Source organism: Euprymna scolopes, chromosome 40 (assembly GCF_053919585.1).
Source record: "Euprymna scolopes isolate OS-2025 chromosome 40, ASM5391958v1, whole genome shotgun sequence".
NCBI lineage: Eukaryota > Metazoa > Mollusca > Cephalopoda > Sepiida > Sepiolidae > Euprymna > Euprymna scolopes.
In genome coordinates, this window is record NC_136521.1 from 62437667 (window position 1) to 62460781 (window position 23115).

At 30.0% G+C, this 23115-nt stretch overlaps 1 protein-coding gene and 1 pseudogene across 1 annotated transcript in view; one reads left to right on the forward strand and one right to left on the reverse strand.

The window, feature by feature from the left end:
* The window catches only part of LOC145265676 (sperm-tail PG-rich repeat-containing protein 2-like), a 1924518-nt gene that overhangs the window by 653535 nt on the left and 1247868 nt on the right, over nucleotides 1–23115 (reverse strand). The gene's annotated exons all lie outside the window — the stretch shown is intronic.
* LOC145265820 (U2 spliceosomal RNA) lies at nucleotides 20378–20514 on the forward strand (annotated as a pseudogene).

Genomic DNA, 23115 nt, shown 5'->3' on the forward strand with positions numbered 1-23115 from the left:
ACTAACATAAAAAACTAACCTAGATTTGAAACAGGTCAAGACACTAGATATCCAGGCTTAATAGAACACACACTAAGAGCCAGGTCAACCATAGGTCAAATGGGTCTTTGTCTTATAAGTGCATGTCCATTGGCTGATAGGAAGGGCGTGGTAGATACTAGAAAGATGATTGGCTAACAAAAATCCCAATAGAACATGCATGTATAAAAACGACAAACAATCACAAAATTCGCACATAAGCCTGAAGAATCCTTGAGTGGATGAAACGCGGAATATTCAGTGCAGTTTAATCGCCATATACATTTTATACATTACTAACTAGCACTTTTAAAGTAAATACTTACAGTTTACGCTTAAATTTATACTTTTGTATATTCATTTTATGTGAGTAAATAAATTAGTTTTATATATATATATATATATATATATATATACAAATGTGTGTACACATATATATTTATATACACATATATATATACACATATATACATACATATGCGCATATATATGCATAAATATAAATATACATACATATATATATATATACATACACACACACACACATATATATATATATGATTTTCAGTATGTAAGAAATTGTACATAATAAATTCCACAGCTATATATATATATACATAAATATATATATATATATATATATATATATATATATATATATATATATATATATATAACGGCAGAAATAAAGGTAGACAATATAAAAGAGAAAGAGTGACAGGGAAAACTTAAGGGGTACATTAAAAGAAACAAAATCAAAGAGAAAATAGAGAGAGATATATAAAAAGAAATCCGGACTTGGAGAAAGGGAACGAGATCTTCAAAACGAGAGGGAAATAGAGACAGAAAGAATAGAAACAAAGAATTCGAACAACAAAGACAGAGAATAAATGAACGTGGGGTCGAACGTAACAACAATATTCGGTGAAAACTTGGAGTATCAGATGAAACCTGCTGGCGAAAGGACGGTACTACTTTGGCATACGAATCCTTTTTAATGAGTTAAAAATTGAGCAAACAAAGTAGGAAATAAATTGATACTCCGACTCATAGACAGTCTGAAAATTTCTCCGTCAATATCCACTCTGGAGGCTGACACAAATGTGTCTGGTCAAATGGCCAAGCGTATAGTTATGGGGACATCAGGCACCGACGTCGAAATCGAGACGAGAAAAGGTTATTTTTCATGGCTTCCTCGTCTGTTAATGTGGCCTTTATCCGAAACAGATTCACCCTGGCCAATATCAATTTCGTGTTGAACGTCATCCAATGACGGCATGTGTAATTTATAGGTAAAGGGGAGTGCACACGGATCCCAGTGTTCCCTATTTGAAAATGTTGACCATTCCCTTGCGCCTTGAAAAGATCGGGGGGGGCGGTTGACTCCTGCATATGGCGGTCTTCTTGCTGAACGACTGTATTTGCGGGGTTTCTCTCAGCCCCTTCTTTTTCTATCGGCCATTCTGTTCAGGTAGGCATGGGAGCTAATGTTGGGTTGGTTTTCGCGAGGAGGAAACGGGGATTGTTACTGAGTATCTTCGCTAAGAATGCCGTTTTGGAAAATGGAAAGAGGAAAAATAAGCGCCGCCAGAGACACAAGTTTAAAAATGACAGTGGAGATGACAATTTTTAAAACTCCTAGAGAATTGAAAAAAAAAGGTTGTTTTTGTTGTTGTTGTTGTTGGTGGTGGTGGTCTTCTTCTTCTTCTTCTTCTTCTTCTTCTTCTTCTTCTTCTTATTATTATTATTATTATTATTATTAATAATAATAGTAAACAATCAAATGAATGAAAACTAATATACAAAAATGAGCCCTTAAAAGTGGGAAATTTCAATACGAAACAATTGGAAACATAAGTGAAAAATCAAACAATATAGAAACAGACGTAAACTGTCACGTGCAGATACACACACATAGACACAAACACACACACATGCACACAAAGAGGCACCCCCCACACACACTCACACACAAACATATGTATATATATATATATATATATATATATATATATATATATATATATATAACCACATAATTTTTCAAATTATATTAACCATTATTTTTATATTTACAGACAGCAATGTTTCAATCTTACGCAATCATCAGTGAAGGAAGTGATTATTGCTGCTGAATTACTATCCAATCACACAGTCACCCATCGCTGACAGCATTAAATTAACATATAAAATAAAAGGAAATAGTCAAAATGCTAAACAGTCAGAGATTATTCAATGACCCCTATATATATATATATATATATATATATATATATATATATATATATATACAAAATACTAATTATAGTGGGGGGGATAAGTAGTCAAATGGATTAATCCTAAACTTATGAATACAAGACTGGTAAATTAAAAAATATATCCATTTTGAATTTGGAAATAGATGAATCACACGAGTAAGAATTTCATTTTTGTTACATGAATTGGTTAGATAAAGTAATTAAGAATAGGAAACTAGATCTAAAATGTGTAACGTGTTTTTCCCCTAAGATAAGGGTTTTTTTGGATCAACACTGCTGGGGAGCCAAGATGTAATATACTGTTTTGTTTTTAAATCCCCGAAACAGTGTTTCATGGTAAAGAACTGATGATCCCTTAAAATAAATTATTATTGGTACTATAGTTAATTCGAGAGAACACGTTTGTGCAGTCAGGTGATTGAATGATTTACTGACTAAATGGTTTTCTAACGGATGATACTTTTTGTATTGTTTTAAAATGTAAAAACTTCCAAGACTATCCATCTCTCTATCTATCTATCTATATATATATATTAAAAAAAAAATTATATATATATATGTATATATGGATGATAAATGTAGCTTATGAATGTTTGAAAATGGTGATATATATTAACTTTCCATATACTATATATATATATATATATGGAAAGTTTATATATATCGCCATTTTCAAACATTCATAAGCTACATTTATCATCCAAATGAATGCTTTGACGATGATACTTACGACTTTTAGGAGGCGAACCATTAAAAATACATCCGCCTTACCTAAAATGCTAGTGTTATTTTTGGTGTCGTTAAAAAAACGCACCCAATATTTTTGCTGATGAGAGACTTGTTTAAAAAAAACTATATGATAAAATTATACTCCAAGACTTATTGTATCTCTCAATAAAAACATCGTTTCCGAAACGATCGTACAATTTATTGACTTGTTTGTTCTTCTATATGAACCCGATTTTTAATTATAAATTATCAATCATCTTACTCAGTATTAAAATAGCTCTAGAATGTATATATATACCTATCGAGCTTATATATCTGCATTGCAACGAACACTGTTTTATTTTATTTTGATTGTATTAATTTAGTAATACATTAAAATATACTAGTAATACATTAAAATATACTCTGCTTTTCGGACTATTTGTAATATTATTGAATATTACGGCCTGTTGCATGTTTCCGCGAAATAAAAAAAAAACAAGGCATTTAACAGAAACTTTCTGCTTTTCAATAATACACGTTTGGGTTGGTTGTTTTGTATTACAGCATATCGACTTTTTTTTTTCGGTTTATTTAATGCCGAATCTGGTTAGTTTGGAGATAGTGTCCATGTTGCACCCAGTTATATTGCAGAAGGTTTTTATTCTCCAAGCATTTCGTATCGTCAATCGTTAGTTTGTAGTGTTTGGTTTGGTTGTTTTTATAGTGGATTTGATCGTTTTCGTCCCTTACCCTTCAAAACACGAATGAGTTTTGCAATGACGGTTACAGTATTAATGCTTTGTACATTTTAAGCCATCAAACCACTCAGAAACTGGGGAGATAGAAAGAGAAAGAGAGAAATGCAACGAAAGAAATGATAGCTGGTATATGTTGGTTATTGTTTTTGCAGAACATAAGTAATTTTTGCAAAACGAAGTAGAAAAAATAAAAAGCATCAATGTAAGGTAAATTTCGTCTCAGAAAGTCAATATCTTCAGACAGCCAGATCTTGTAGCACCAATCAATACACTTTATATATATATATATATATATATATATATATATATAGTGCAAAATTTTTTTGAAAATTCAAAGACTCACGTTTTCATTTTTATAACCTTCGTTTATTTCCTGGATTTTTTCCATTACAGCTGTTTCATTGATGAGTTGGCAATTTTACGATTTATCTTCCTATAAAAATATCCTGTCCCCACCAACTTCTTTAGGTGTTTATCCATTAGATTTTTACAACAAAAGGTATATTTTTAAGAGGGTAGGCATCGTATTCGGGTAAAAGGATTTCCACATCCATGCTTTCTCACTTTCTCCATCTTTTGGTGTTATGTAAATATAATTTTCCATTTTAACCCGCACTTTCATATGTTTATTTTTTTATTTATTATTTATTTATTTTTGTTTCAATTTTCCCTTTTTTTCTTATTTGTTTTTTTCCCCCTAATTATCATATAATTTTATATAATTGTATTCCTATATTTATGCGTGTTTATTTTAATATTGTCTTTTTGCTTGGTGTTTGAATAAGTATTATATTTCCAAATGCAGGGCAGGTAACTCTAGTGGTATTATTTTTATATCGAGGATTACCTTCCTTTTTCCTAATCTGCCCTAGTGCGTGAAATTAAATATCTGTTTCTGTGCAGACACCCGTGGATTATATCTAGTCTTTTGTTTAATAATGTTGTTTTTTTATCTATATATATGCTTAGAAAATAAGAATCCACGGACAGGTGTTTATAAAAATAATAAATTCATGTATTTACACACACGCACACACCACACAGACACAGAGACAAACACACACATATATATTTTTGTTTCGCTCTCTCTCTCTCTCTCTCTATATATATATATATATATATATCTGTGTATATATATGTATGTATATATGTATATATATATATATAAATATATATATATATATATATATATATATAAATATATATATATATACATATATATATATATATATATATATATATATATATATATATATATATATATATACTTATGAGACGGGACCCTGCTGTGCCGGGTCGTAAAAAATGCTTAAATATGATATTATAATTCGTGGACATTTGGTATATATCATTATAGGGTCGTACTTCTAAAAGTTAAAAAATATATTTGGGTACCATCAGCTAGAATAGAAACCAAAAGCGAAACTGTAGCATACAAAGCTGGTGACGTTATCACTGTACCAACGTAATCTAATTATGAATTTAAAATAAACTAGGATAAATATGAAAAATGTATTATGATTTTTTTTCAGTTTTGATTCATTTGTGGCCTGTTAGAACTTATTTTAAAGAGTTAAACCATATGAAAAATATAATAATACGACTTTTAGTTTCGGCCAAGATTGCGTCTGAAAATATTGAGACAGACAGACAGACATATAGCCTTTTATATATTGGATATACACTTACACAGCAACACACGTATATGTTTGCATATATATCAATATATATATAATTCTGACTATATATATATATATATATATATATATATATATATATATATATATATATACATTAGTCCTCTCGCGAAAGAACAGGACACAAAATGGTTTAACTAATAATAATAATAATAATAATAGAATACAACTAACAAAGACTTTCGCTGGCGAGGACTACTATTGACCGTAACTAGTTATACAGTCCTCTTGAAAATTTCATCTCTATTTTTCTAGTTATGTACTGAACATTTGTAAATGAAACCTGTATGAAATATGTTCCGTATTACATTTTGAAGATTTTCTATTCTGAAAGAAGTTTTAAAAAATGTAATCTAAAATAATTATTTAAAAGTTTTTGTTAAAAAATAGATTATCTCATTATGCAGACCTGTATTACAAAAGGTGGGGTGCATAAACTGAGTTGTGGTGTGAGGAGAAATACAAACTAAAACAGAGAGAATATTCAGATCTGTAATAATACAAATTGTGTTGCAAAAATGAGTTGTGGTGTGAGAAGAAATACAAACTGAAATAGAGAGAAGGAGAGTTTTAAAATATAATCTTAAAACGATAATATAGAAGTTAGAAAAGAATTTCATCCAAGGCATGAAAATTGTAAAACAAAATGTGTTTACTATAAATATTGTGTTTCATCTAGCAATTAATGATATAGATATAAAATTGTCAATGATTTTTTAAAACTGCAACAGAATGTACATAACCTTAAATAAATCCAAGGTATTTTTTTTAATTCAAATTAAATAAAAATTTTATACCTTACTTTGTAAAATTAATAAAAGTGCACTTTGAAGATAAATAGATTTCAAATTGAATCTTGTACCTTTATTTGAAAGCCTATAGTAAACAAATTTTGTTTAAGAATTTTCATGCCTTGGATGAAATGCTTTTCTAACTTGTATATAACCTTAAATAAATCCAAGGTATTTTTTTTATTCAAATTAAATAAAAAAATTATACCTTACTTTGTAAAATTAATAAAAGTGCACTTTGAAGATAAATGGATTTCAAATTGAATCTTGTACCTTTATTTGAAAGCCTATAGTAAACAAATTTTGTTTAAGAATTTTCATGCCTTGGATGAAATGCTTTTCTAACTTGTATATAACCTTAAATAAATCCAAGGTATTTTTTTTATTCAAATTAAATAAAAATTTTATACCTTACTTTGTAAAATTAATAAAAGTGCACTTTGAAGATAAATAAATTTCAAATTGAATCTTGTACCTTTATTTGAAAGCCTATAGTAAACAAATTTTGTTTAAGAATTTTCATGCCTTGGATGAAATGCTTTTCTAACTTGTATATAACCTTAAATAAATCCAAGGTATTTTTTTTATTCAAATTAAATAAACATTTTATACCTTACTTTGTAAAATTAATAAAAGTGCACTTTGAAGATAAATAGATTTCAAATTGAATCTTGTACCTTTATTTGAAAGCCTATAGTAAACAAATTTTGTTTAAGAATTTTCATGCCTTGGATGAAATGCTTTTCTAACTTGTATATAACCTTAAATAAATCCAAGGTATTTTTTTTATTCAAATTAAATAAAAATTTTATACCTTACTTTGTAAAATTAATAAAAGTGCACTTTGAAGATAAATAGATTTCAAATTGAATCTTGTACCTTTATTTGAAAGCCTATAGTAAACAAATTTTGTTTAAGAATTTTCATGCCTTGGATGAAATGCTTTTCTAACTTGTATATAACCTTAAATAAATCCAAGGTATTTTTTTAATTCAAATTAAATAAAAATCTTATACCTTACTTTGTAAAATTAATAAAAGTGCACTTTGAAGATAAATAGATTTCAAATTGAATCTTGTACCTTTATTTGAAAGCCTATAGTAAACAAATTTTGTTTAAGAATTTTCATGCCTTGGATGAAATGCTTTTCTAACTTGTATATAACCTTGAATAAATCCAAGGTATTTTTTTTATTCAAATTAAATAAAAATTTTATACCTTACTTTGTAAAATTAATAAAAGTGCACTTTGAAGATAAATAGATTTCAAATTGAATCTTGTACCTTTATTTGAAAGCCTATAGTAAACAAATTTTGTTTAAGAATTTTCATGCCTTGGATGAAATGCTTTTCTAACTTGTATATAACCTTAAATAAATCCAAGGTATTTTTTTTATTCAAATTAAATAAAAATTTTATACCTTACTTTGTAAAATTAATAAAAGTGCACTTTGAAGATAAATAGATTTCAAATTGAATCTTGTACCTTTATTTGAAAGCCTATAGTAAACAAATTTTGTTTAAGAATTTTCATGCCTTGGATGAAATGCTTTTCTAACTTGTATATGTATAATCTATATAAATACACACACATTATGTATATATATATATATATATATATATATATATATATATATATATAATCTCTTTATTGTGTCTCCAATCTTTCTAACATCTGAATAACAGTCTTTACTTCTCATGTAAATAGCCTACTTCCTAATTCCTACTAATCCATTGTAAGGGATAGATACATCTACCAATTCGTGTACGACTTTTTTTCTGATTAGTTAATTTTTTGTTTCTTTAGTTTATTATTTTAATAACTCATAAAAATGAAAAATAAAAATAACGATGTTCATTCTGTGTTATATATAAGCATTTCTATGTCGCTACACATTCATGAGCATGTTTTCAGCGAGTAAGCAGTCCGAGGCTTCTCTACGCGATAATGAATATACAAATGTAAATATATATATATATATATATATATATATATATATATATATATATATATATATATAAATTGTTACTTTAGTTTTACCATCTTGGATCATTTTATTAATTCTTTAATATTCATAATATATTTTAGTTTTACCATCTTGGATCATTTTGGTAAATTTAATTGTAAGTTTTATTATTTTAATAAATTATGTTAATATTGGCTCCGACTCGAAACTCATTGTTTTTATTTACTTAGAAAGTCGCCATTTGATTTGTTTGGACGTGTATAACAATTTTATTTATTTATTATTTTTTAAACATTAATTTATATATATATAAACAGCGAGAGAGAGAGAGAGAGAGAGAGAGAGAGAGGTAAGTGAGAGACAGAGAGAAACAGAATAAATGACAAAAAATCTCATTTCATGATGTTGATCGTCTTATAATTTATTCCTTAATTCAGTAGACTTTTACAATTATAGACAGTATCTGGTTGGTAGCGCAAACTCAATTAATTAATTATTATATCAAGTGATTGATTTTGCGCTACGAAAGTTTTCTTGATTAAACGAATAAATTATAAAATGGTCAACATCAGGAATTTTGTAATAGACCTTCTTAAATAAGAATTGGTATATATTATAAAAAAAAATATACTTCTACAGATATATATATGTGAATGGAAACTCAATAAACTTTCTTGGAGTTATATTTTTGGCTTATAGCGTCATTGGATTATTTACCATTCGCCTGACTATCCGTTCACATGTAATCACCTTTTTCTTCAGCATATACCCTCTGCTCTGCTGTTATCACGTAAGATGTTTGACTTACTTGCAGTTTCATCAAATACTTTTGGGTGCAAAATCCGATCCCGCATTTTGCTAATTCCTACCCTCTGATGAGAAGGAAAGTATTTCTTCGAAACTCTGCGGATTAAGGACTATCCACTTATCAAGTGTTTCTTTTTCAGATTAAATATGTTTCAAACTCTTTTTCAAAATGTTTTTTAACATGTTTCATTAACTGTGTTCTCATATGTATATATATATATATATATATATATATAAATGATTATTTAAAATTTTAAATTTCAAAAGGAAATATAATAATAATAAATGTTAATACTTGTATGTTAACCCGACCTCGATAAAAATGTCTAATGTTTTATTTTTATGATTAAAAAAAAATTAGTTTTTCTATGTTATCAAGAAGATATTATTCTGGCCTGAACGATCGGACATTTAAACGTAATGTTTCGATATCTCATATCCCTTCCAGTTCATTATTTCTGGAGATATATTTAGCGGCACGTGAAATAAAGATATTGAGTGAAATAATATGTTTCGAATGAGAATATTTTCTTGTTTTCATTAAAGATATATTTACATAAATGTTTATAAATAAAATATATAAATTTTGAAAATAATATCCCTAGGTTATTATTTAATTTTCTGCGATATTACGGAGGTCTATTATGCGCCAAACCTAACGCAGGCTTATATAAACAAACACACATACGTATCTACATATAAACATCTTTATAGTATACATTTATGTATATACACGAATATGAATACACACAATTATACAAATAATATTAGTTATGTAGGCAAACAAACAGAAACAAACATATATTACAAATCAACTGCATGTTTATATATATATATATACATATATATAATATATATGTGTGTGTATGTGTGCATATGTATGTATATATATGTATATATATATATAGGAGTATATATGTATATATATACATACATATATGAATGTAAAGCGTATAAAAGCGTGTATATATATATATATATATATATATATATATATATATATATATATATATGTAGATACGCATAGTGGTTCAAATATATGTGTATAATTACCGAACACATATGTAAAAACATCACACGCATATAGGCACATACATGCATAGAAAATTACATACACACATATATATGTATCATGTACGTATATATACATATGGAGACAGGTATATACAAAACCTATGAACGCAAAAACATGCATTCACATAGCGCACATATCATAATTATCGCAGACACATTTCCAAACGTTCATCCATAGAAGCATATATATATATATATATATATATATATATATATATATATATATATATATATATATATATATTTATAAACATGCGTATATATATATATTTATGTATATATATATATATATATATATATATATATATATATATATATATATATATATATATATGTGTGTGTGTGTGTGTGGGTGGGGGTCTTTTTGCGTGCGTGATAGTGTATATATATATATATATATATATATATATATATATATATATATATATATATATATATACATTAGTTGGACACGCGGCGTTTCCTAATTGTACCATGCACTTTAAACATAACAGTTTAATTTATGCACACAGCGCATGTATTATTTAGTATAAATAGCGCATGTGTTATTATAGAATAATTATCTATATACATATATATATATATATATACTAGCAATCGGTGCCCGGCGTTGCCCAGGTGTTTTGAGGTTAATGCTGAGAAAAAAAACGGTCAATTTTTTTAAACTTTGACCCCTATTTTGACCTCTTAACATTTATTGTTTAGGGATCAAGTAAAGTTAATAAGTTAGATCCATGTCCAAGAAATCTATATCTAAAATATCACGTGTTTAGACCCAAAATTGTAGGAGGAGTTTGGTAGAGTTCTCAAAGGTCAAATCGTTGAATATTGACCACTTAATCGCCAAATTTCTGTTGAAAACCTATCACATCGATTTTCCCAAATCTCAGTACCCTGTATATCAAATTTCGAATCTCTAGGCTTAAAATTGACAGAGTTTTAGCGTAGGGAAATGCACACAGACGCACAGACACACACAGACACTATCACTTATATATATATATATATATAAACATAAACATCATATATATAAGGATAATAGTACGCCATATATTTAACAAAAGACCATTATTTACTCAAGTGAAAGGAAAACCCGGGGGAACTTTACCCAAAAATAAATCTATATTTTTTTTGTGTGTATTGATAGTCTTATAAGCGAGTAATATATAAATCAGCCACCTTGATTCTTAACCAAACAGAAAGTTCTAGTTGGGGGATTTCCCACTTTTTTATGATAGCGAGGCCAAATTTCGCGAATTTGCCCTTTTTTAAATGCAGTTTGGCCCTGAAAAGTTCTGTTTGGACTTTTTCTTCACCGATGAAATCTGGAGACGCAACGGGAATTTTCGGAAAAAAATGTTGTTACTATGCACATCTATGTATTGAAATACAATTTGTGGCAAAATTTCAGGAAAAACTAATGGATGGTTCTCTCGCAATAGTCCGGACAATTCGCTAAATTATCTCGTCAAAACCTTAAATCTCGAATCTTTGTGCATTTTTTTGGGGGGGGGGGCTAATTTGACATAATAGTGTCCATTTAATAGTATTATCTTGAATAAATAAAAAAATAAGGAAAATTACCAAAAAAAACAAACAAGAACAACAAAAGTGTGCCGTATTTTTAAAAGTTTTATTGCGTTGTTTTTATTTGCTTTTTTTATTTCATCGGTGAGGAAAAAGGCCAAACAGAAATTTTGAAGGCCAAACTGCTTTAAAAAAAGGCCAAATTTGCGAAATTTGGCCTCGATATAAAAAAAAAGGGAAATCCCCCTACTTGAACTTTCTGTTTAATTAATAATGACTCGCTTGTAGCGTTGATTTTTTTCTTTTTTCGCTATAAAAAAATAACTACTTGATGAAATTACGTGATTTTTTCTGTAGGAAAACTTTATCCCATGACGAGTACGTACAATATATATTTTTTTAAATATTTCCATTTTTTAATGTCAATGGAAAACTGCACAAGTAACCAAACCCGAAATGTAAAGATAATGAGTGAACGCGCGTTTTTTTTTTTTAGTTTAGTTTCATAATGGCGGCCGTGATGTCGGAGGTTCGATTGTTAGATTGTAGTTTCGTATTTTTTTAATTTGTAAATCGCAAGTTAGGATAAAATTAAACCCTTCCAAGATGGACAATAAATAAAGCCATAATATTTTATGGTAAAGGTAAGAGCGTAGAAACCATTGTTTTTTAGGAGATGTGATTATTGGATTAACCAATCAGAAATCGTCTGTGGCACACACATCTCTGTTTTTATAGATATATAGATAGATATAGATAGATAGATAGATAGATATAGATAGATAGATATATATATATATACATATGTATATAAATATATATATATAAATATATACATGTATATATATATACATGTATATATATATATATATATATATATATATATATATATATATATATATATATATAGCTTAATTTAAAAGGATAAGAGAAAGATCAATTCCACAAAAGGACACTTATCCGGATAATGCCAAGCTTTACAATAATTATTGGAGCTTATACAATAGGACAATAAGAGTATGAAATGAAGACACAAAACTATATATTGGTAGATATAGAATGGATCATTTATTTAATAATGGAATACAGGCAAAATTTAGGGGGATAGAAGGGACTTTATGGAAGAACATTTCGAAGCCTAATGCTTCTCATCAGAAGAGTAGAGAAGGTGCTAGGTAGCATGGGAAGATGCGGCGTCTAGCGTAAGATTCATTAGGGACGAAAGAGATTAAGAGGAATTCTACAATGTTGTGGGAAGCTTTATCGAATTCTAAATAAATAAGGAGGAGCTTGTTATATATAGTATGATATATAAGATTATATATGCTCTTTAACATAGTATTGAGATTCAGGGGTATATTTATTATGGTTTAATAGGGGCTGTATTGCTGGGTGTAATTTATTTTTACGGTTTGTGGGGTGTCTATTTTCTATGGAGTGGGTAATTTTTATTCGGACAACCTAAACGGCAAATGGCGGCTATAAATTCGCTTATAACTGAGGGGGGGTGTAAAACTGATATATATATATATATATATATATATATATATATATATATATATATACATATATATTAAATATATATAAGATATATATATATAAGATATATATATATATATATATATATATATATATATATATATATATATATATATATATACAAGCAAAAGTACTCCTCGTTGACTGGGTTCAAAAACAAGCTTACTGAAAACGGACTCTGATTTATGAAAGTATGATAGGTTATAAAAAGTTAGTGTTGTAAAGAGATAGCTTCGAATGTTTGGATATCAAAACCAAAGAAAATATTATGAAAGTGAAAATAGCATAGATAACCACTATAATTTATTATACCATACCTGTTCACACTGAAACACTTATCACAATATTCTGTGTATCTATATTAACAATCCTTGTTAATCTTTGTGACATATTTCCATTCTATGGAGGTCAGGCGGGAACGATCACCCCATCATTTTATTATACCATATTTCTTCAAACTGAAACATAATTATCAAAGTATACTTACGCAGATATATATGAAAAGTCTTTATTAAAGTATGTGTCTATTCCCATTCTATGGAGGCCAGGCGCGAACGCAGACCCCACTATTTTATCATACTATCCCTATTTAAGTTAAAACATACTTATCAAAGTATTATTATGTACATCTATATCAAAAACACTTGTAAACGTTTTTTGTTATTTTTAAATTTTTTATTTCCATACTTTGTGGACCAGGCGCGTACGCAGACCCCACAATTTTAATTAATCATCAATATGCTAGATAAAACATACCCGTTCCTGTGTCTCGATACATCTTCTATCAGTATATGTGATCAGTTTTCTATAATATTAAACCATATAGCAGCCTAACCGTAATCAGACACGCACACAGACGTTCAGCTTCATATATATATATATATATATATATATATATATATATATATATATATATATATATATATATATACGTTTTATTTTTTATTACCGTATCTTTCTGTTAAGTTACATTATTGTTTCAGCTACCCGGTCGCTTTTTTGGCCGTCTGCAGCTTCCTCAGACTTTTACAGAAACCTGTCTGTAAATGTCTGAGGGAGCTACAGACACCCCCCCCCAAAAAAAAAAAAACGGCCGGGTAGCTGAAACAATAATATAACTTAACAGAAAGATACGGTAATAAATAATAAAAATAAAAAATAAAACGCATATTTGCTCTACAACAGTATTGAGCACTTTCTACAGTTTTTATTAATTACCGTGTCTACTAAATATATATATATATATATATATATATATATATATATATATATATATATATATATATATATATATATATATATTAAACGGAAATTTAAATACACCAAACCTAAAAGAACAGAAAAAGATAAGAAAATAGAAAAATTTTTCCTGACGGTGTTCCTTAAAAATACGGCTGAATATCAACTTTTGGGTAACATTCTTTATAAAATTCCAGCAGAAAATTAAAAAGGGCGCTCGACAAATAGAAAAAATATCCAGAAAGATCGTAAAAAGAAATAACTCTGTCGTATTCAACCAAATCTGTCAAATATCTATCTATCTATCTATCTATCTATATATATATATATATATATATATATATATATATATATATATATAAGTTATATATAATATATATATATAATATATATATATAATATATATATATAATAAGTAATGTGATTTGTAATTTATATAATATTAACTAAATTACAACGAGCACTTTCTATTTCCTGTATTTTAATTAAACTAGTAATTTCACTGTTACATTAAAATACACTCAGCTCTTTAGACTATTGTTCTAATCTCCTTTAAATATATATATATATGATGACTAAAATATATTTTATAAAGCTCCCCTCTTCGGTAGAGCACTCTCGTAAATTATCTTACTCGCTACTTAATTTAGCTGAAATAATGCGAAGCTCGCGATTTGTTTACAAACAAAAACGTTTGAGCCCTCTACGAGTGGCGGACGGATGTTTATTTAAATAGACATTCGGATAGTATAATTTCGGCCACCGATTCCGTAGTCAAGGGGTAGGACTGCCGACTGTCATCACGACGGTTCTAGGTTCGATCCTCGGCTTGGGAGAGGTGTTAGTCTAGCGGCACTGATGAGTTGTGAAACAACGAAACAGGTCTGTATGTCGATGACTAAAAATATATTTTATAAAGCTCCCCTCTTCGGTAGAGCACTCTCGTAAATTATCTTACTCGCTACTTAATTTAGCTGAAATAATGCGAAGCTCGCGATTTGTTTACAAACAAAAATGTTTGAGCCCTCTACGAGTGGCGGACGGATGTTTATTTAAATAGACATTCGGATAGTTTAATTTCGGCCACCAATTCCGTAGTCAAGGGGTAGGACTGCCGACTGTCATCACGACGGTTCTAGGTTCGATCCTCGGCTTGGGAGAGGTGTTAGTCTAGCGGCACTGATGAGTTGTGAAACAACGAAACAGGTCGATGACTAAAATATATTTTATATATATATATATATATATATATATATATATATAGATAGATAGATAGATAGATAGATTTTTAGAATTTATTGTACTTAAACGTTAACATATGAAATTCTACGCAATGATTCAAAATATAGAAATGATGCAAATGGGGAATTCAGTTTAATGATCAAAAGAAACCAAGAAAGAAGGAAACATGTAAAATAAATAAGTAATTAATGCTCGTATTTCAAAGCAATATGAAAATTAGTTATTTATTATATATATATATATATATATAGTTATAGATATATATATATAAAGATATATATAGAGAGAGAGAGATACATATGTATTGAATATATTATAGTCGCTCGCATATCCATGACTGATTATATGTAGAGGTTCGTTGTGGTAATTTTCCAATAGAATTAACAAACTCTAATAAATTAAAATGCCAGAACAAGAAATAATCAATTTTATGGGTAAATACGGATATTAGACATACACTGAAACATTCCACGACGGAATTATCTATATGCCTGTATATATATATATATATATATATATATATATATATATATATATATATATATATATATATATATATATAGCAAAAATTGTAATAATTAAAAAGTTGAAGAAAGTGTTCAATACTATTGCAGAGCAAATAGATGTTTTACTTTATTATTATTATTATTATTATCATTATTTATCTGCTTTTTTTACACATGTTTCAGTTACCGAATCGATCCAGTGACTTTATTAGACATTAAATATATATATATATATATAACTACTTCATTTATTCGCATAAATTTAATATATGAAAGTATAGATTTATGCGTAAACTTTAAGTATTTACTTCAAAAGTGCTCAATACGTAGGTAGAGCTAGTTAGTAATTTATAAAATATATATGGCGATTAAGCTACACTGAATATTCTGCGTTTCATCCAACTATAGGATTCGTCGGGCTTATGCGCGAATTCTGTCGTTGCTTCTTGTTTTTATATATGTTGAGGATTTCTAGTCGGCCAATCAGCTTTCTAGTATCCACCGCGCCCCTTCCTACCAGCCAATGGGCATGCATTTTATCAAACAAAGGATCTGTTTTAGAACTAGGTTAGTGGGTTTAGGTGGTCGTTCTCCTTTTTTTATATACATATATATATATATATATATATATATATATATATATATATATATCCATATATATACATATATGTATGTGATCGTTTATGTATATTCATGTTTGTTTAATTTATTTATTTGTTTTTTTTTCATATTGTTATTGTTAGTTTTAAAGCTATTTTGTATCGCTATCCTAGAATAAGTTTTATTTTGTGAACACAGTTGTTTGCTATTTCCCGCCATAAATAAAAATACTAATAACGAACAAGATAAATGCAGCTGTAGGCACCGCACACCTTGCCCAGTCCAAAATAAATGTCTAACAAAAAGCGTAGTTTATCAAGCAACAATATTTTCGAAAGAAAACCTGAATAACAAGAAATATTACATAGGCATGACTTCCTTAGATTTCAAAACCCGATACTATGACCACAAAAGCACATTCAAAAATAAAAAACACCGTATAAAAACAACACTAGCGAATAAATACTGGGAACTCAAAGAAAGCGGACATTCGCCGGTAGTCGAATGGAAAATAATGAGACAAGCTACCACATGCAGACATTTAGACGACCCATGTAAATTATGCCTCCATGAAAAATTTTCTATCCTGTACTTTAAAGAACCTCAAAATCTATTAAACTGTAGGCGGGAAATAGCAAACAACTGTGTTCACAAAATAAAACTTACTCTAGGATAGTGATACAAAATAGCTTTAAAACTAACAATAACAATAGGAAAAAAACAAATAAATAAATTAAATAAACATGAATATACATAAACGATCACATACATATATGTATATATATGTATATATATATGTATATAAAAAATTTTTAAAAAAATAAATAAAAAAAGGAAAAAAAATGAAAAAAAAGGAGAACGACCACCTAAACCCACTAACCTAGTTCTAAAACAGATCCTTTGTTTGTTAAAATGCATGCCCATTGGCTGGTAGGAAGGGGCGCGGTGGATACTAGAAAGCTGATTGGCCGACTTGAAATCCTCAACATATATAAAAACAAGAAGCAACGACAGAATTCGCGCATAAGCCTGACGAATCCTATAGTTGGATGAAACGCAGAATATTCAGTGTAGCTTAATCGCCATATATATTTTATAAATTACTGTGTATATATATATATATATATATATATATATATATATATATATATATAAAATTTCTGTAATGTCCGATGAAGTTATTGGATCGTTAATACAGTTCAGTAACCGAAACATGGGTAACTAAGCAGATAAAACGGTAATAAAAAAATTAAACTTATATATATATATATATATATATATATATATATATATATATATATATATATATATATATATATATAGGTGTGTGTGTTTGTGTGTGTTTGTGTTTGTGCATGTATGTGTGCATACATCGATTATGTATTTACATTAAGGTGTGTACGTACTTTTTTGAAAATATCCTTAAAAATTCTTCTAAAATAATTGAAGGTTTAATAATGCTTTTACTTCATCTATTTGTTTTTTTGCCTCGTATTTCATCGCCTAAAAGGAAGAACGTTATAAGCATCCTAATAAATATAGTCGAGGATTTCATCAACAGACATTTACTCGCCTTTTCATGCCAATGGCGATGGAAGGTCGTTGTCTCTATTCGTGATTAAATATTTCTTACATTCTCTTTAATTTTACTTAAAATTCTTTCTGAATGTTGATTATACTTATTTACTCTCTCACGCAACCCTTTAATTCATAACCCACCTTTTCCCTACATTTATTTCTATATAATCTGGTCGTTCTACATTAACAAATATATATGTATGTATATATATTAATCTAAAATTTAAAACCCCGGAACACAAAGTAAAAATAGGTTTTTGAAATTTTGGAGAGATATAAAAACTTAATCGGCTATTACTTGTTTATTTATTTATTCATCGCTATTACAAACATTTTTGGTTTTCCTTGATTTATTTTTTTGTTTTATCGTCACTTGTGAAAATTATAACTATCGTGTCGTCCAAGTGTGTGGGAAGGAGTGAAGTCTATAGATTGAAACATAATAGCACAGTTATGGCCGCTGGCCCGAAATCCAGACACTAAAATGCTGCAATTTTCTTCACCTCTTTCGTGTTTTTATTCCGTTCATGTCTCTTTTCCTTATTCCGGTTTCGAATTTTATATTTACTTCTGGCGCATCTCATCGTCCCTATTTTCTAATGTCCCCATTTTTTCGAGTCGTCATTTTCGCGAGTCCCCTTTTCGCTGACAGCCATCAACATGAGTCATCGACAAAACGGAGAACGGACGGTAGGAAATGGCCAGGCGTGAGGACGACACTGGCGCTAAGGATGGAATTATCTTACACTTTGCACTAACCATAGAGACATATTAGCCGGGCACCTGCGCAGAAAAATTGGGAGCTTTATCTATATAATACATCAACTAGAGACAAGACTAATTTCTATCCGAGACTTTCAAATAATTATTGGTAACGATACAGATTTTTGGGTCACGCATTACATTATTGCAAATGCAATATTCTAAACAACATTTGCAGCTTCACTCTGTGTTGAATTGTGGGTTCTATATAACGAGTGTATATGAGTGCGTTTATGCACGCCATGTCTAAGTATTGTTTCCACATCTGTTTCCCAGCTGATTACAACTTAGTTGTCTTCAAGTCCAACAGAAACAAATTCTTGATGAACCGCCCCTTTAAGTAATGCAATCTGCCAAATTTACATTAATAACGACTACTATGATATTATCCCATTGATTATTGTACACTCAATGACCCTCATCTTCGAGTGGCCTCAAGGCCTTCACAAGTGGTGAATCCTATGTAAAAAAAAACAAAACAACAACAACAACATACGTGTATAAAACTGATACTCTTGTATTGCCTAGTGGTAAATAAATGTTCGTTGTGGATGCGTGTGTATGTGTTTTCATATATTCAAATAGAGTTCCCGTAACATGTTAATAGTCATTGGTTCCGCACAGGCTCAACAAACACGACATATAAGCAAACAATGTCCGTTTGATAACGGACTACTAACCTTAGGTTGTGGCTCTATTCGTCTATAGGATACTGCCAGAGAGCATTTCACTATGAAGCAAAACAACAGAAATTCTTTTTGTTTGCCCTCGTTTATTAGTCGCGTGAAAGCGACTCTATAAGTAACTCCGTCGTTCCGTCGGTGGGGCGATCGGCCGTCGGTCGGTCGGTCGGTCGGTCTGTCTGTCGGTCCGTAACAATTTTGTGCTTGGCCTTTTTGGTTAAGATCAAAGGTCTGTTTTAAACAGATGCTGCCCTTAGCCTTTTTTTCAGCATTTCTTGGCCTTCGGGCCAGGATCAGGGTGTGGTGTCTGTTCCGGCAGATGCTGCAAGCAAAGACCATATATGTGGGGTTACCCACACATATATGGTCTTTGCTTGCAGACCTTGGTCAATGTAGGGGCAACCCTTCATACCAATTGTCACTATCCAGCTCCCATTTCCCACCCATCGGGGGCTGGTCCCCTTCCCCCTCCCTCTCTTTCCACATTAAAAAACGGCCGTGTGCCTAATTGTCACTATCCAGCTCCCCTACTCCCCGGGGAGTTGATTCCCATTTCCCTTTCACTTCTCACTTTCAAAATCGGCCTTGTGCCTAATTTTCTCGGTGGGGAGCAAATAAATTCCATTTTCTTGGCCTTTTGGCCAAGATCAAAGTGTAGTATCTGTTCTTACTACATGCTGTACTTATGTTTGTAAGTTTGTGATATAAAGTGGGGGATCACTTTTCTGTATTAATTTAATGTAAAATGATCACCTACTTTACAGCCAGTCAGTCTCAAAGCCAATCTAAGTCATTCTCCAGTTTATTCAAGTTTTTTTTTTAAGGATTCCAGTTATGTTTTTAAGCATTCAAGTTATTCTTAAGGTCATTCAATTCATCCTTACGTCCATTAAAGTCATTCTAAGTCAGTTACTTTTTTATTTATTTTAGTCATTTCAACCCATTTTTCGGTCATTTTAGTTAATCTTTAAGAATTTCATGTCAATCCTACATTCACGCATTCGTTCATTACGCGAAAGCATGTGACTAATGGCTATCGGCCTTGTTCTCATTTTCAATTTTAGGAGTTCCCCTCAAGAATTCACAACGCTTTCTTTCTCTGTTTTCCTTACATAATCTCTTAGCTCAATCGAATTCTGCTATGAATGACAAAGGGGACCTTCTCCCGTGGACGGATCCCTCGTTCTGTCTTTTTACTTGTATCCCTAGTTTATATATCCAAACCTACACTTTCTTTGTTACACGGTCAATTCCATTGTTTATTGTTTATAAAAGTGAATTCCTAAATCTATTCTATTACATAAATATATTATTGTTTATGAATCTAAGTTACCATTTCTTCCTTTAGATTTTTAACATTAATATTTTAGCTAAACATTCCTTTTTTCAAAACATTCTCATTACATATTCTTTGATATAACAGTTAACATTAATAATAATAATTACGCAGACCATTAGCATTGTCTCCCACAACATAACACAGATACTACGCTGTGATCATAGCCAAAGGTCCAACATAACATCTGTAAAATGTCGGTAAAAGAACACGAGGAATTCCGATATTGCAGAAAGGTCATGTTGACAATTATATAGAGATCTGTAAGGAATTATCAAAAAATGGCTTCGTGCATTTGCTTTTGGACAGTGTAACGACATTGACAGTTATTTTAAAAACCTCTTGCATACACTGTATAAAAATATTTGTTACTAAACTAGCAGGGTGACCGGATGTTACCTGGGATTAAATGTTTCATAGAGCAACATTGTAAGTGTCATCAACTCTGTGAAATCGTCCATTTTTACAATGATTAACGAAACGAGCTGGAACAATCGGAATAGGAATAAAGCAAACAATTCCGAAGTGGTTATTAGTGTTGGGACGATTATCGGAAAACTCCGATCTTTCAGAGGAATCGGAATATGTATTAAATTCGGAGAAGACTGTGCTTATTTTCCAATGTCAAAAACGATTCTTTTAACTGTCATTCTTTTTATTTGATTTTGTTTAAAACGAAATCTTCCAATATTGATAGTAATGTTAAAAATCAATATTAATTGATTGTAAACACCTAGTTATACGAAAAAATCTATAGATAATCCTCCACAAGTTTGATTTCACGTTTGTAGAAAATATGTGCGTTTTGTTTACGATAATGTAGTAAAATATTTGGAGAAATATAAAGAATCGGAATCGGAATTAGTAATTGCATCGGAATCAGGAATTTAGTATCCAGTAATTGTATAGGAATCCGGGTTTTAGAAGGTAATCGGTAATTGTAATGGAATCGGGAATTCAGTAAGGAATCGGTAATTGTGTCAGAATCGAGATAAATCTTTGTTTGGTTGGTTGTTTTTGTTTTACGGCATACCAACCGTTTTCAGGTTATTTAATGCCGAATCCAGTGATTTTGAAGAAAAAAGTTTTAATAGAATAATTTTTTTTTCAAGTCAGTTTCTATTTAACTCATAGTTGGGTCCCTAACACATTGGGCCAGAGTAGACCTGGGAGCAATGGTAATTAAAGGGTGGTTTTACACTTCCCAAAGTTCGCAAACTGGGGTCTCACTATCGGATATAGTTTAAGGTCATATCCAGGACCGAAAAATAATAAAATCGTCCCATTACTAACTCATATTAACTTCGGAAAATCATGAAGTTGGAATGGAAACCCAAACACTGATACAGATACAAGGCCGCAGGATAGAGTGACGCACGTTCTTTTGCTTTCAATGACGAAAGAGGTACCTTGGAAGATCGGTTTAATACTGGTTTCGACACGCGTACTTGACAGCAAAGCGAACGTAATTATCTATCCAACATAGATAGATTTAATAAAATGATCCGCAATAGAACTTAATTGACCTCCATGCCTACCTAGAGTTTGCATTTCCTGAAGAAAAAAAAAGAAGTCCAACAATTTCTGATCCTCGACCAAAAATAAATAGGATAGAACAAGGGAAAACACATTGCAGGGTCAGTTTATTGATCAAAGCCAGAAATAAATTTGATGAAGAGACATCAAACCCGGGATCAATTTATAAGCCGTAAACGTCAAATGCAATCTTGAATCTGCTTTTTTCTCTCCCCAGAGCGAGAGAGGTATATGAGACTTGATCTTGGGGCGTTTTTGATCGCCTTTTAAGTCATAAATATCACCCAGCCCAAACGTTTAGCTCATTCATTTTCAAGTCTCTCGGGTGCGGTTGAGAGGTGGTTCGGAAATGACCGCTTCAACGACTGATATGATCTCGACTGCGTTTGATATTCATTTTGACGCGCCATGCGTTTAATTTTGTTAAGTTTCGAGTGGGACGCGCCAAGCAAAGAAGTGCTTTATTCTTATTTAATTATGTTTATCG